Source organism: Lissotriton vulgaris, chromosome 3_1 (assembly GCF_964263255.1).
Source record: "Lissotriton vulgaris chromosome 3_1, aLisVul1.2, whole genome shotgun sequence".
Taxonomy (NCBI): Eukaryota; Metazoa; Chordata; class Amphibia; order Caudata; family Salamandridae; genus Lissotriton; species Lissotriton vulgaris.
The window spans coordinates 1721946028-1721962973 of NC_141689.1; the positions used below are offsets into that span (position 1 = coordinate 1721946028).

Genomic DNA, 16946 nt, shown 5'->3' on the forward strand with positions numbered 1-16946 from the left:
AATATATACATTTCCCATAATTGCAAATTATGTTTGAGTTTGTGGCGTTTAAAAGTCTGCCATTTTTTCCTAACTCCAGGTGATCATTACTAGTTCCCGTCGAAATGTTGTGTGTGTTTCGCGAAGGTTGGGCCTAATATGGTCAGGGAGTGACCTCATGACCTTTTCTTCCATAAGGACAATATAAGCATATAGTAGATCGTGAGCGCCTGGTGGTTTGGTAAATTATTGAGATAGATGAGACACACTTTTACACGGGCCTACCTTAGATAAATAGGGCATAATTTCTAATTCGACTGTAAACGTAATAAGGGGTTTGTGCAGCTCACACAGAGTGGGGTTTACATGCTCCCAAAATATATTTAACGGAAGAGGCAAGTCATCTTATTTCTGCAACTTTCAGACCGTATCATCACTGTTGTTAGTTAGTTCCAAATGTAACATGTTGAAACAATGTACCTGTGCAATTGTCCTAATACAAATATGGTGGCTGCAAGTGGGTAGATATGACTTAAGGGTGACCCACGTGGAAATGGCTGCGACAGTATTTAACTTCCATGATAAATTGCTGCTAAAAGGTCAGTTTTGAATGACATATCATGGGGAGCATCCACTATTTCGTTGTATACTTCAAGATGGACTAGGGCTGCCTCATAATGCTGGATTGAAGATAATCAACAACAAGCGACTTTTTGCCCAAGTTCCAAATCTTGCTTAAAACCGATGACATCTAGCTTCATTCGCCCTACCCTTGACTCATCGGTGGCCCTTAGAGGTACATGTGCTGTGGATGAGTCGTTTAATTATGTTCAATTTCTTTGTTTTATTTTCAGCCCGCTTATTTGAAGTACACATTTTTCCACCATGCAGCTGAGACAGTAGGTTCAGATCCACTTTCTTGTACAGATCTCTTGTGGTAGCCCGTGTCTTGAGCTACCAAAAGTATGGCAACTAGTTTGTAAAACATGACCCATCTCATATATGCAGCTGGGCTTTTAAAATGTTCTCAAGTTTGCTAAGAGTTGCAGGCAGTGCATTCTTTGTATGACCACAGCTGTGGCAGTGACTCTCTTTTTCCTCTGGTTGCAGCTAAAATGGCAGTTACAGCAAGGACACACTTTATGTGGGATGCAGCCATCAAATCACATCTTTGCTAGGTTGTCCGTCAGTATAGATACTTGGAGAGGCTGTATTGAATTTCACCGTTCTGGTGAAACTTAGGGAATTTATGCAAAAATTGTCACTGATACAATGACAGGCTGTATACTTGGAAAGTCATCTGGGTACAATCTTAAAAGTTAGTACTATTTGATATAAAGGTTATATGCTCTTCCGAAGTAGCCATACTTGTCAGAGGTGTAGCCCCACTCTTGCACAAAAATGGGATTGCCCCGATTTTGAAGATCTAAGTGCTTACTCTCCTGAGAAATCCTATGTGGTTGATGTCTGTCATCTATGTTCATGCCGACTCTGTACAGGAGGAGTGCTAGAAAGGGTAGCTCGCTGTTTTGGAGACCCGCTGTTGGTGGGAGAGTGGTCCTCTTTTGAGAACCAGATGGCAAGGTCACAGTTATGAGCATTCTGAATGTTAGAAAAAAGGAGTAACTGGATTGCTAATTCCATTTTTGGATGCAAGGCCTTGTGGAGAGTTCAAATCCTATAATTACACTTGAGCACAGAGGAGCAACTAGAGCCAAATTTCGGGAGGGGCTGATAACATTTTCGGGGGGGCGGGGGGGGGGGGGGGGTTGCTAATTCTTCCAGCCATAGGCAGAGTGGAGATCCAGGGGCTCTAAGAAGGGAGTGAAAAACAACAAAGCCTCGTTTACAAGTGAATGGTCTTTTAAAGACCTGTGAAGTACTCGGGTGCGGCTGGCAGCTCAAAAACTGTGTGCGTGTGAGTGCCCAGGAAGCAGTCTCAGCCCGGGCTGACATACACGACAGGAGGGGATGAAGCCCGTTGAGCCCAATGGGCGTTGCATGCCTGCTTGAGTGCATAGTTGACATGCCTGGGCTGAATTAGCCATTCTGCCTCTTGGGCTTTTCCCTGTTGATGGACTTGGCTCATTTTCCAGGGTCATCCTAGAACTTTTTGCCTTCCTCCTGTATTTTGTTTGACCTGTTGTTGGTGGTTTTATGGCTCAGGGCACCTTATCACTGCTGATCAGTGCTAAAGTGCATGTGCTCTCTCTTGTAAACTTGGCAATATTGGTCTACACCTGTCTGGCATATTTGATTTACCTGTGGTATCCCTTATACCCAGGGCCCATAAATTAAATGCTTCTGATGGGATTTGAGCGCTGCTTGCGCCACCCACTGAAAAAGCCTTTCAAAACCTGTTTCAGTCCTCTGCCACTGCAGGGCCTGCACACTCAGTTTACTGCCACTGTGAAGTGGCACATAAAGTGATTTCCATGTCTGCAACTCCCCTTTTACTACATATAAGCCTCTAAGGTAGGCCTTAGCTGGCCCTTTGGGCTTGGTGCGGTGTAGGTGAAAGATAGAACATGTGCCCTAACTGTGTAGCATGTCCTGGTAGTGACAAGCAACCTATTTAGTTCTTCACTGCTGTGAGACTGCCCTCTCATAGGGTTGAATTGGGGATTCCCTGACATGTGCTTCAGTGGTAATTTCTGATATGAGAGTAACCATGTTTGGCATGTATTGGAATAGTAGTGATAAATCCTGCTTATTGGTGAAAGCAGATATTATTATTACTATTTTTGAAATGCCACTTTTAGAAGTGGGCATTTCTGTGTGCTTATGTGTCTTTTTGCCCTGCCTGGATGTGTATTGACCGTCTGGTTCTGACTGACAGGGTAGAGGGGATGTGCATTCACTCCAGCCAGTCACAAGGGGGGTTGAGGTGTATCCTGCCTTTCCTGGGTGACACAGCGCTAGGCTAAATAGACCTTGGCTGAATTTAGAATACAGGAGGAGTTCCCCTTGCACCTGAATAGGCCTGGTCTGCATTCGGAGTGGTGGGAGGAGTTGCACCTGCACTGAAGACGGCTGTGCCTGCCTTACACAATGCTGGCTCCATGCCCCTGTGGTGTGTCTGGGGCCTGGGCTGAGAATGTGAATGGGGTGTTGTGCATTTCAATATAGTGTTTGAAGTGCCCCCCAGAACAAAGACATTGGCACTATGAGTACAGGCTGTGACCCCATGATGTTGTGAAGAGACTGCGTGGAACTGTAACAGATGCTGCTGGCTCTACAGGCTTCAAGGAGGAACCACCATAAACCTTGATTGATAAACCTGACTGCTCTGCCAAGTTACCAAGGCGGTGAGCAGGGGTTATCTTATGTGTGTAACTCCCTTGCCCTGACTAGAGTGGTGGGTTCTGCAAGGCTTAGGAGCATACCCTAGCCAAAGAGAAACCTAATTTCTAACACCTGTGGCCTTCAGGGTAGGGAGACTGCATTCAAAGCTAGAAGGGCTGTTTGTCGATTTTGTCCTGTAATAAATGAAGGCAGACATCTTAATTCTATGGGATTTTGAGGCATACATTTACCACCTGCTTTGAGTAGGTGATAAATGTATACAGGGGCATGTGGTTTTGTTGAGGAGGGGGGAGGTCAAAGGCAGCATGGGGAATAAAGGAAGGAAGGTGAAGTCTTTTTCTGGCTGGAAGGGGGAGCATTTTATGAGGAGTGAGGCTTGACATCTGCTGCAGCCAATGCCTCCGGTGAATTTGTTTCAGCTCGAAAAATTGGATATGTCCCTCCCACACCCGGAAATACAAGGCATGGAATAACCTACCTACTCTGAATCAGGCAGGGCAAACTTTCCTGCAGCAATTGACTCAGAAGGAGGCCCTAGTGTCTTTTCATTTCGATTTACCCACATCTTCAGCTTCTCAGCAGCATACTTTCCCAATGCCACCAACTAGTGTGACTAAAGATCTGAAACGACATCCTCGCTGCTGACACCAGTCGAAAATATTGTATTGCAATGCACTGTCTACATAAATATTTTTCAAATTAACAAATATTTTATGAAAATGTGCCATTTCTTGCATGTGTCAAAAATCAAAAAGTGGCATCAGCTAGAACACCATGAATAAGGAAAGGTTTATGATGAAACATGCAGCCACCGAGCAGCAATGAACCTTATCATTCTTGTCCCAGTTGAACTTTGTTTTCTTCCCTGGAGGATTTAAAATCTGTGGTGTTAGCATTTCCAAGGGAGTCTAGCCTTTAAATGGTCATGAAAATAGCAAAAAAAACCTGATGGCTCTTTCGGGATTGGCATATTTAAACTGATTGGCGTGAAAAGGATTGCGCACACAACAGAAGGAACATTACTTTGTTAAACATCTATCACTTACAACATTATATTCACCTTGAGCAATGATACATTTCTATGAGGGATTCACTTGATAATGAAGAAAGTAAAAATGAGAAATGTATTCATGAAGAAATGAACATGAAAAAAATCAATACATTTACATTGTTTAGACAGAAGAGACTTTTATGAAGAATATCAGCGTGGAGAAAATCCCTGACAAAAATTCTACACCTAATGTTAACTCAAACATGTACTCATACATAAATGCTTTTCCTTACCTCGACCCTGACTACAGCACAACAGCCACACATTAGTCTCATTCTAATTAGAGCCTTTGCCCTCACCAAACCGAAACTCTAATCATAACAATAAGCCTTACCTTAAACTTAACACTTAACATAAATCAGATCCTACCATTATCCTAATGCTAATTTGACCCTACTCTAAAGCTAAGCCTATCTAAAGTTTAACTATGAATTTACCTAATTCCAGAGCCTTAATGGAAATACAGCTCTAAACCTCATAATAAGAGGCCAAAACTAAATTGAAAGAAACTGCCTCTTTCTGCATGATCACCCCCATTTTTAGTTAACTGATGCTGATGGTTTTGAACACTGTACACTGGGACCCTGCTAACCAGGTCCCAGTGCATGCACTCTGACCCCTAAAAACGTTTTGAATTGGCTAAAAACTCTAATTGGCACATTTAAGTGACCTATACGTCTCTAGTATACTGTATGCAGCGTATCCAGGGCCTGTAAGTTAAATGTCACTATTGGACTATAGCACCTATTATGCCACCACTAAAGAGACAATGCAAAACATGTCTTCAAGATTGCTCCTTCAGCCTGAATGTGCAGTTTTAAAGCTAGAAAACTGGAAATTCAACCTGGCAAAACAACTGATTTGCTAGGCCTACACCTTCCTTTTTGACACTTATAAATCACCCGTAATGTAGACTTAGAATGTCCTTAAGGCAGGGTGCATGGTTTTTAAAAAGTAGGACATGCGTACCTAAATTTTACATGTCCTGGCAGTGACAACATCTCCACAGTTTATTTTCAATGTGGCAAGGCTGGCTCTCCCATAAAAATCAATGTATTGCATTATAACTCCTTGTAATGCCTAACATTAGGGTCAGAATAACTAGAAACGTGGTTAAAGGACTCAAATTAATAGTAGATTAAAGTCTAATCTAATGGTCAAGTCGGATTTTAACTTGCTATTTTGAAAATGACGCTTTTAGAAATCTTGCATTTTCCTGCATAAAGCCTCCGGCAGCCTTTTCAGAGTTAATCCTTAACTTTCACCTGGCAGTAAGCCTGGGAAGTGTAAATGGGAAAAAGAGCCCCTTCCTCGTGATAGGATGGCCTGGCGGATGTCACACCAAATACACTAGCTTCAGAGGGCCATCCTCTGTCACAGGCAGATGTAACTCACACCCAGACCTGCATCTAGCAGCCAGAGTGGCACCTATTGGTTTTCAACACTGTACACTGGGTACACTGGGACTCTGCCAACCAGGCCCCAGGCATTCCACTTGTTCCCAGGACAGAAGAGTGGACTGCCAGGGCTACTTGCCTAGCCTCCTGTTCAGCTCCAGGTACACAAAAACTTCAAGAAGCCCAAATCTCTGCTGATCCTAGCAGACCAGTTCCAATTGAATTTACCCTGGACTCTGAAGGTGGCTTCTGTGAGATTGAGTCCTAACCCCCATGTGATGACCAAAAGGTCCTGGACTCTTGGCTGGTGTTAGAGTATACTCTATTTTTATTTACATTGAAAACTACACTTAGAAACCTTTTCAGCACTTGCTGCAAAAGAACCAGCGGCTACCACCAGACCACTGCCGAGACACAGACACTGGTATTGAATTGGCAATCGGACTCAACTTGCTTGTTTTCCCACTGAAAAGATTCTGACTTCCAGAAACGTTTCTGAATGTAGAGGTCTTCACCTGAACTAATGTTGAACAGCTACTCAATGATGATGGCACCTACCTGAGTCCCGACTTTGGACTTTGCCCGCTCAGACAGCGTACCGGAACACAAGCAACTCAGTACTGGTTTTGTCCTAATTAGGACTCATCAGACAAGTTTGGGATGGATAGGGATGCTACCCTGAGTAACCTGCTCAAGGATCTAGCATCTCTTAACATCTCACCCATGAATTCCCCACTGTCCACTCACATGACCTGCTTAGCTAAATCCGACCCCAAGAACAATGCCGCTTGGACCGCCTTCAACTTCTACAATGAAGAAGATATCTTGAAAACGCTCGTCTCTCTCAATCCCTCCAACCACTTCACGGACCCTCTAACAGCTTCTCACTTAAAAGACTTCACTCCATTGCTGGTGCCCCTCTGGACTAGGATCATAAATAGCTCCCTTCTGCTTGGAACTATTCCAGACATCCTCAAAGAGGACCAGGTATCCCCCATCCTGAAGAAACCTACAGCGGACCCGTCAGACCTGAACAATTATCGCCCAATCTCCAACATCTCGACCTTGGCTAAACTACTAAAAAAATGTGTTCACATGCAACTCAGTAATCACATCGATCACTTCAACCTGCTCGATCAGTTCCAGTCAGGCTTCAGATCAGGGCATAGCACTGAATCAGCCATGACACACATAATAGACAACGCACTTCAACTACTGGACCAAAACAAGGCCTGTTTGTTAATCCTGCTTGATTTATCATCAGCCTTCGACACGGTCAAGCACGAGAACCTACTCGACCTCCTCCAACACAGAATGGGCCTATCAGAAATGGTGTTAAACTGGTTCTCCTCCTTCCTCCAAAACAGAAGCCAAAGATTCAAGATCAACCAATCGCTATCTAAACCCGCTCCAGTCACCCTAGGAGTCCCACAGGGATCCTGCCTCTCCCCGACACTCTTCAATCTGTTTATGGAACCTCTCACAGAGCTACTAAATTCTTGAAATATCCAATACTACATGTACGCCGACGATACACAACTTTACATTAAGGTCCAATCACCTGAAGACATCATGGCCTTGAACTTCACACTTCAAAATACACAGACATGCCTGGCGAGGAACCATTTGAAACTAAACACCCTAAAAACAGAATGTCTACTAATCGCCCCCCCCCCAATTGCCCCCCCAAACAAACAGCTAGCGCCGAGTGGATGAAGCACCTCACAGCACTCGAAGGCCAACCGCTCATCATAGATTCCGCTAAATCCATAGGAATAACACTTGACAATAAGCTAAATATGCAAAACCACATCAGTGCGGCAACTAAAGGAGCCAACTTCCAAATGAATACTCTTAGAAAACTGAAACACTTCATCCCGCCTAATGACTTCAAACAAGCAGTTCAATCTCTAGTTATCCCGAGAGTTGGTAATGGAAGCGTTGCGCTCTGCGGACTGCCCAGATCCACCACCGCTCCCCTTAGAGCATCAATCAACTCAGCTGCCAGACTCATCACCGGCACCAAAAGAAACTGCCACATTTCCCCTGACCTCCGCGCCCTCAAATGGCTCCATTTTAAGGGCAGAATCCACTTGAAAATAGCCGTGATGACACATAAAGCGTTGCATCAAAAAACCCAGAGATACCTAGCAGATAAACTAGTACTATCTGGTGGTAACAGATCCACCAGGAGATCTAACAATTTACTTTTCAAGCCACAGCGGTTCTCCAAGAAGACGACATACATCCGTGCCTTCTCAGGAATGGCACCCAGGATTTGGAACGCCCTACCCCCAAAAACAAGGCTCAAACCATCCGTAGCCTTTTTCAAAAAAGAAGTGAAAGCGATTCTATTAGCCAAATTCACTTAAATCTTGTCATACACTGTTTTATATATGTGTTAACCGTGACTTTGCATCATATTTGTACTAGCTGATTGTACTTCTTAGTTATATGATGATCCTCCTGCCTGTGTGAAGCGCTCTGACACCCGCAAGGGTCTTGTTTGCGCTATAGAAAACTTAAAAAATAAATAAATAAATAGGTAAATAAATAAAATTACCAGTGGCTGAAATTAATTCAAGCATTCCATCCATCTCTTTGCATATACTTTAATGTCACTCGACGTGCCAAGACGTGAGGCCTGTGTACATTGTGTCACTAGAACCAAGTAATACCTGGCTGATGAGCCCTAAATAGAATGAAACCGGTTCTGGGTTGCCTGAGTTTCAGCTCAGGGAGAACCTGGCGCGGCAGTTTGGGCTAGACGGTTCTTACAGGAGCATGGTCAAGACTCATTTGCTTATGGCTGGGTCCAAAATGAGGTAGCATAGTGTGCAAAATAATGATGGATTGTAATGCAGCCCGAGTTATTACCAGTGATTGAGATTCAGTCAAGCTATTTATCCTTCACTTTTTGTATACTACAATTGATTTTCTTCATCATTACTCAAAACAAGTTTTCTTTTGTTCATTTGCATTGCTTATGTTATCATTGCATCACAACAGAGATATATACATTTGGCCCCAGTAGCTTCTGAGACAAATCGAACCACGAGATTCAAAATATAAGATCACTGTTTATGGACTGAAAATTGGTAGGAGAAAGTAGTGGGCAAAGCTGTAACCCAAACAATTGTAATTATGAGACTGTAATCCTGTCAAGTTTAACACCATTTTCGTCCTTCTGAAGTTAATGCAAAGAGTACAACACCTACTGAGTGTCAAGAGAGAAGTCTGTGTGTGGTGTATACCACCATATATTTATATATTTATTTTGCATTGCTTTCTACAGCTCTTACTGCTGGTGGTGGATTTGGTTCCAACATCTCTAGATGTCCTTCCCCTTCCTGTATGTTATTAAAGCCATGTCTGAGACTGATAAATTATCCTATCTGAGTGTTCAACTCCATTAATCAGCTAATATGAAACTGAGCTCAATAAGGCCTTGACCTTTTTTAGATGGTTGAGAGGTGTAGTCCCAATGGGTTATTGAAGGGCAATGGAGCCTTATTTCAAGAATTTCTAGTACAGACAACATTTTGCTGCAACCATAGATCTGGGAGCAATATATTCCAGAGTGGTAAACCTGTCACTTAGTAGGACCACCTCCTTATGACTAGCACTTGAATATGGCCTCAGTGATTACGTTTTCATTCCTAGACTTTAGGGTTAGACTATGTGTATAGTTCAGGAACAGTGGGTAGGGGTTTGGGCAGCTGTCCTCCTTTGCTGTGAAAAAATACAAAGAATGTTGCACTTTTTTCTCTGAACCACTGCGAGACAGTGAGGATGTAGTGATGGAAATGTCCCCTTTATATTATGCAGGCATGTTCCCCTGACTTAAGTGTTCAAATGGAAATGAATACAGTATCCTCACTATTATTTTGGCCTTGGCATCATGCGAATCATTTTGTGAACAAAGACCTAGGCCTGTCCCTGATAGTGCGAGGTGCAGGACCAGTCCTGTAATGTGGATGGGCAATCCAAGTGTGTCCGTATAGAAAAGAGTAGACTAGTATTACACTTTGTGTTTCACCACATGAACAGAGATGGCAGCATACTTTGTTTGTGTGATTTATATTTGGTGAGACCTTCCTATCGGTTTCTGTGAGAGTATAGCCTACTGATTCCTTTCATGGAAAGTTCCACAGTTATGTGAGACCCAACAAAATTCAGTGGCATCCCATATGTATGCTGAGTACGTGTGCATGCACAGGGAGCATGTGATACATGCATGGTAGTAGGGCTCTGCGAGTGTCTGAGCACTGAAGCCAGTGGGATCCAATTTTGATGGCCGTGGTTAAGCATGGCACAAGATGTAGGGGGAGATCGCTTACCAGTGTATCACCTGTATTCCTGAAGAAACCAGACACTGTAGTGAGGAGGATGAGACAGTGAGATATTTAGAGATTCCATGAATATTTTGTTAGTAAGGGGCTGCTGATTAGATCATCCTCAACACTGCCATTGGGTAGATAACAGGGGTGACGGGTGGAGCTGTAGTTTCTGTTGTTCAAGATAAAGAAGTTTCTAGGCCAAGCCTGCCCAATTGTTTGTCCCTGATTGTCATCATTATTATCAGCAGTCCTGGTTTTTATTCACTCTTAAACTCACCAGTCACCACAAGTGTTGATATTTGGTGGTTAGCTCATGGGCACTGCAAAGTTTCAAGTAGGGGGGTAACATGTTTAAAAAACTCATATTGAGTTGGTCTTTCATCTTCCTCTTGAATCAGCTCTCTTTCTATTGTCACTTCTATTATGTGACCCCAAAAATTCTTAGTGGTAATATTTGGCAGGGCCTGCGATTCACTCACAGCTTAGTCTGTGCCGAACAATGTTCATTCATTTGGGCCAGGCCTGTGGGGTTCAATGAGGCAGCAGTGGATTGCTAATTAAGTTCAAGGGCACACCATTATTTTACCATTTCCATACAGTTCTGGATGGTAATTGTAACTACATACAAATGTACTTATGAACAAGCTAGTGGTATGTGCCATTGCTACTCCTCTCGCATGTACAATTTGCAACCAGCTTCCAAAGGCAAAAAGTGCAAAAATAAGTGCACAGGTAATTTTGCATTGTTTTAGCATGTAATCATAAGTTTAAATGAGCCCACTAGAAAAGTATGTTAAGACCATAATATTTCATGCTATTTGTAATGTTTTACTTAAATATTTGACGATTCATTTGGAACAAGTCAAGATGTTTGATATTAAGTGATGATGACATGGAGAACTATATAAATATAATGTGTAACATTCAATGTATTCTATCTCTGTAATGAACATGCACAAATATATTTATATGATTTGATTTATATAGTGGCTACATACCACCTTACATCTAATCGTAGACAATACCAGAAACTAATGGCAATCACAAAAAAGAAGGGTTAAAGTACTCCCTGCCATACATTATAAAGATATTACAGATCACAGCAGAGTTTCTTAACCTACCATGTTCCTTTATAAGATTATGAAGCTCAGATGTGACTGTCAATATCCTTATCATGGATGCAAGGGGGTACTTTATCCCATATAACACATGGTCACACCATTACCTTTCCAACAAACCACTTAAAACCTTGGTGTGTAGCTCTTTCATTTGAAAGAGCAAGCATGTTTGCAAACAAGAAGAATAAAAATAAAACCTCTAGTGCAAAATTAAACACACCAAAAACCTGCTAGATATGTGTCGCAAACAGATATTAGGAACAGTGCAATGCAATTCATTGTTTAGAAACAAAATAGCTGTAGTAGCTTGGATTGTGTAGAAACCTGCAGTTACAGTTATATTCTAGCTTTTCTCTATCTAACGATTGCATACAATAAACATATTCTCTCAGCTTGTCCTTGTAAGCTATTAAAATAGAGTAGAAGAAAGCAAAGCAAGGTTCCATTTGTGTTGCTTTAAACAGCTGCTTATATTATGTTCTGAGATATGACCTTCCTTTCACCTTGGCTGCTGGTTCTGGCAGAAAGGCTTTGTGATGTCAGAACTCAACTGTAATAACTTTTAATAGTTGAGTCCTGACCTCTTTTTTTTTATATTCAGCCACTGAGTGTGTTACTAGTCATCAATTATAAAGAAATTAGAGACATACATTTATACAGGGATTACAGAACCCCATGCAAAAGGATAGGATGATAAAGAAAAAATGGGGAATGAGGGGCGTGGCTAGCAGCCAACGATGGCGGCCGCAGCTTAGAGAGGATCCCGTGGCGAGGCGGCTTCCCACTCAAATCCGTCATATTTATCCTGATTTTCGAGGTGCTTAGAGGGGTGGATCGGACCCAGAGTCCGTGCAGCACCCGGTGGTTCAATTTCGTGATGGCGAAGTCCCTGAAACAGCGCGACATCGCTTGGCAGAAGGCGGCGAGAGGTGGGGCCTAGCGCTCTCCTGGAGGCAGCGGATTTGCGTATACTTGGGACCCAGCCGGAAATAATCTTTTGGCGGCGGTGGTTGGCCGGATGTACCGGTGTCCGGGACACACTGCCAGGACAATCCGTATTCATCCTCCGGCGGCCCGGTGAGGCAAGCGGGGCCCTGAGACGGCCTGTGGCGGTAGATATTCGCTGACCACGCCCGGAGGCGCCGCAGATAACGCCGGGGCTCAGGCGGCCGGACCCGCCATTTTGGGCGTTGGCTGCACGTTGTGCCCCGGGCTCTCCCAGCAACCACCCCCGCAGAACCGCCCGCCATGGCGGAGCGATAAAGACCTGCGGTCTTGGAGACCTTCCAGGTGGCTACTACTGCAACGGTCAACTAACGTGACCTCCCACAGACGACGGCAGGATAACGAAACACCGGCCCTCCTTGATTTGATCACGGACCTGCGTTGGTCCAAGAGGATCGTCAGACCACAGCTATGTCCAACAGAGGCCCCAGGAATACCACTACTCAGGCAAAACTGGACAAATTCGCTTACGAGAGACAGACTCCTCCCCAAGAACAGCGTAAAAATGCGGGGAAAACGTTGGAGTCCGAGGGGGCGAAGAAGGCCACACTAGAGGACGTTCTGGCAGCGCTGGCTCAGGTGCAAGCAACGGTAGGAGCGACAGCCACGGAAGTCACCCTGATACGAGCGGACCTCCAGAAAATGAATGAAAGGGTTAAGCAGGTGGAGGTGGTCACTAAATCATTGGTCGAAGATGTGTCTGAGTTACAAACGGCGGTGGAACGTCTGCAAACGGATAACAAACTACTCAGAGACAAGTTGGATGACCAAGAAGGGCGCTCCCGGCGCAATAACGTTCGAATCTTAGGAGTGCCGGAATCTGAAGACAAGGGCGCCATGGACCTCTATGTGGAAGACTTAATCAAAGGCCTCTCAAACTTTTTTTCGGTGGAGCGGGCCCATAGAGTGCCGGGGGGCAAACCAAAGACTGGTGGTTCGCCTAGACCAATACTGGCAAGACTTTTCAATTTCAGGGACTGCGACGCCATCTTGCAGGCCGCGAGGGTGGCGCAGCCGATCCAAATACAGAACTCAAGAATTGCCTTCTTCCCAGACTATACGGCAGAGGTCTCTAGGAAGCGCAGAACGTTCCTGGAGGTAAAGAAAACTTTGAGGGAAAAGGAGCTGCCGTACTCGATGCTCTTTCCGGCCCGGCTGCGAGTGGTGGCGAACAAAAAAGTATGGTTTTTCGATTCTCCAGAAACGGCCCGGGACTGGCTTGAGGGATGGCATACTGTGGACCGGCAGCGGAGGCGACACAAGTCCGACCAGGATCGCAGAATCGACGGCAGAACTGGCTCACAGACGTCTGGGCGTGGAGGAGTGGAGAGTTCTCCGTCCCGTGGTTTTGCGGGGGCCAGTGGTGAAGAATGAACCCCATACTCCAATTCTCTTGAACAGGGCAATCGCTGACTATTTACACACTGTTGTATAAGCTGCAGTTGGACACTGGCACGAACACCCCTATGGCACGCAGGGATGCCGCCTGCTCGGGGAGACGCTCTCCCCCCTACACGCAAGTACTCTGGTTGCGGGATGGGTTAAGCACTCTGCTCAGTTGGGGGGGCGGGCAGTTGAAAGTCCGTTAGGCAGGGTAGCAGGGAGTGGGATGGGGGGGTGGTATTGTTACAGTTAGGAATGTATGTATACGGTCGAAGACAATGTTTGAATTCCTGTATGAGTCAGTACATGATGGGTGGGATGGACAATGATCGTAAGCCACCGTGATGTCCCTTAGCTCTTCGCTATGCACTGGCATAGCCACCACACCAGATCCACTTCTTGGCCAATACACCATGAATCCCGTAGTACCTAATGGCTGATAACTCTGTCGCGGCAGGGGGGGTAGTGGACCCTGAGTCACAGTGCCCTCCCCTACGTTTGCTGTCTTGGAATGTGAGAGGTCTAGGGGACAAGGTCAAGCGAGGGTTGGTATTGACTGCAATTAAAAGACAACAACCCACCATAGCCCTACTGCAGGAAACTCATCTGGTAGGGGGGGCTACAAAGGCCTTGGACAGACAAGGCTATAAAATGTTGGTCCACTCTGAGTTCACGTCCGGTTCCAGGGGGACCGGTATTCTAATACAGAAAAACGCACGATTTATCCCCTTACTGACAAAGACTGATGACCAGGGCTGCTTCGCGGCCTTGCAGGGGCAGTGGGAGGGGAAACTTTTTAATTTGGTCTCAGTGTATATCCCACCGGCACTGCCCTCGGTTCACCTCCCAAAACTAGGTGACTTCCTTCTGACTCTCCCCGAAGGCGAGATTATCCTGGGGGGGGATTTTAATGCAGTTATGGATACACAACTTGATAGACACCCCACACCGGTTCAGGAGGGGGGGGGGTCTCCTACCTCCAGCGGTTTGCAGCGGCCATGGGACTGACTGACATCTGGAGACATTTACACCCTGGTACGAAACAATACACTTTTCACTCCGCTGTGCATGGCAGCCTCTCTCGCATTGACCACTTCCTGATGCTGGGAGAGGGCCTCCAACATATTGATGCAATGGTAATTCACCCTCGAGGGATATCAGACCACTCGCCACTCACGCTAACACTTTCTTCACAGGCACGATCACGCAAACGCATTTACCCCATTCACGCTACCTACTTTAGAGTTCCACAGGTTCGCAAGGCCCTTAAAAGAACAACAAAGCAATACTTCCAAGAAAACATACACTCAGTGCGCTCCCCGGAGACACTTTGGGAAGCCTATAAAACGGTCCTGCGGGGACAAGCCATTAACTCCATTACGGGTCATAAAAGACAGCTGTCTCAGGAGTTAGTCAATCTGGAGGTGGCTTTACAGGAACGGACCGCAGCCCATGAACAGCACCCCTCTACATTAACCCTTCACGTACTCACCCTTCAACAACAATTATATAACGACCACCTGCGCATCCAAGTAAAAGGGCACATAACCGACACTCAAAATAGAATCTACGAGGTGGGTGAAAAAGCTGGGAAAATGCTGGCGTGGCTTGATAAACGGGAGGGTAACTCCAGGGGGATCCAACGTTTGAAAGACGAACATGAGGCGGTACACACAGACCCAAGACATATCATGGAGCTACTCGCTACCCACTTTGAACGGGTGTACACCCCAGAACGTGTGATCACACCCGAGATGGCCATAGACATCCTAGCTCCGATCGAGGTCCAAACATTGTCACCGGAAGCGTCAAATGAGTTGGAGGCGGACATCACTGCCGATGAAATCCAACTGGCGATTCGGGCCCTAAACCCGGGCAAAGCAATGGGACCCAATGGCATACCCATTGAATGGTACCAAGCAGTGCCTGGGACCCTCAGTGAACATCTATTGGGAATGTTTCAGGAATGTCTAGGGAAGGGTTTCCTTCCGCCGGATCAGCGAGCGGCGACCATCGTAACTATTCCTAAACCGGGCAAACCCCCTGATGAGTGTTCCTCTTATCGCCCCATATCCTTGCTAAATGCCGAAGTTAAGATTTTGGCTAAACTCCTAGCGACCAGAATCCTGCCCCATCTGTCGTCGATTATACACCCGGATCAATCCGGATTTATGCCACACAGAAACACAGCGTTGAATCTGTGAAGGCTGCACGGGGTGCTGGCTAGAGCAGATTCCATCAACACACCAGCAGTAATTTTGGCGCTTGACGCTAAAATGGCATTTGATCTGGTGGAATGGGCATATCTATTTGAGGCACTGAAGCGCTTGGGATTCGGGCCCTGCTTTATTGCGTGGGTCAAACTATTATACACTGACCCGATGGCACACGTGATAGCTAATGGACATATCTCGCGCACGTTCCCGCTGGGGAGGGGCACACGGCAGGGGTGTCCTTTGTCACCCCTGCTGTTCGCTATCTCCTTGGAACCCCTCGCGACCCTCATAAGGACCTCGCCTCTCCTCAAGGGCGTATCATGGAGTGGGGGATGGGAGGACCGACTGTCTTTATATGCAGACGATATGTTGATTTATCTAACAGACCCCGAATGCGGAGTGCCGGCTTTGTTGCACATTTGTGACACCCATGGCAGCTTTTCCGGCTATACGCTGAATTGGAATAAGTCGGAACTGTATGTTTTGCAGGGGCAGGCCCCGAACCTTGGCGAGGCGTGCCCACTAACAATAGCGGGCTCGTCGTTTAAGTATCTGGGCATTCATGTCACTAGGGACCCAACGGAATTCATGGATAAGAATCTGAAGCCTCACTTGGATAGACTTAAACAAGATGTTACGTTCTGGTCGGGTCTTCCGTTAACACTCCTGGGTAGAGCTGCACTCTATAAAATGATGGCGTTGCCACGCTTTCTGTATGTCCTCGAAAATACACCCTATCCTGTAGCCCCTAGGTTTTTCCAGAAAGTGGCAGCACTGGTCTCCAACCTTCTATGGGGAAACCTCCCTGCACGCATTGTACAATCCAAGCTGCACAGAGGCTGGTACGACGGGGGTATTGCACTACCTAACTTAAGACTATACTACTGGGCAGCACACCTTAAGCCGATCAACCAGTGGATTCACGCACCTCAAACCGAGCCAGCGTTCCAGTCCGACAGGGCACAATTGGGCACGAACAGCCTGTTGGGTCCGTTGTATGATCACCGCAAAGTTCGTGCCTTAGTGGGGCCCACTAGACTAACAGTACAGTTGTGGCATACAGCAACAGCAGCGCTGGGTTGGAAAGGGAAGATCACCAAGATGACCCCACTGTGGGACTCTCGGGTGCTGGGCAACATGAGGAACAGCAA

General features: G+C 45.7%; 1 protein-coding gene across 1 annotated transcript in view; it reads right to left on the reverse strand.

The window, feature by feature from the left end:
• The window catches only part of LOC147728368 (bifunctional heparan sulfate N-deacetylase/N-sulfotransferase 3), a 554824-nt gene that overhangs the window by 329429 nt on the left and 208449 nt on the right, over positions 1 to 16946 (reverse strand). The window lies entirely within an intron of this gene.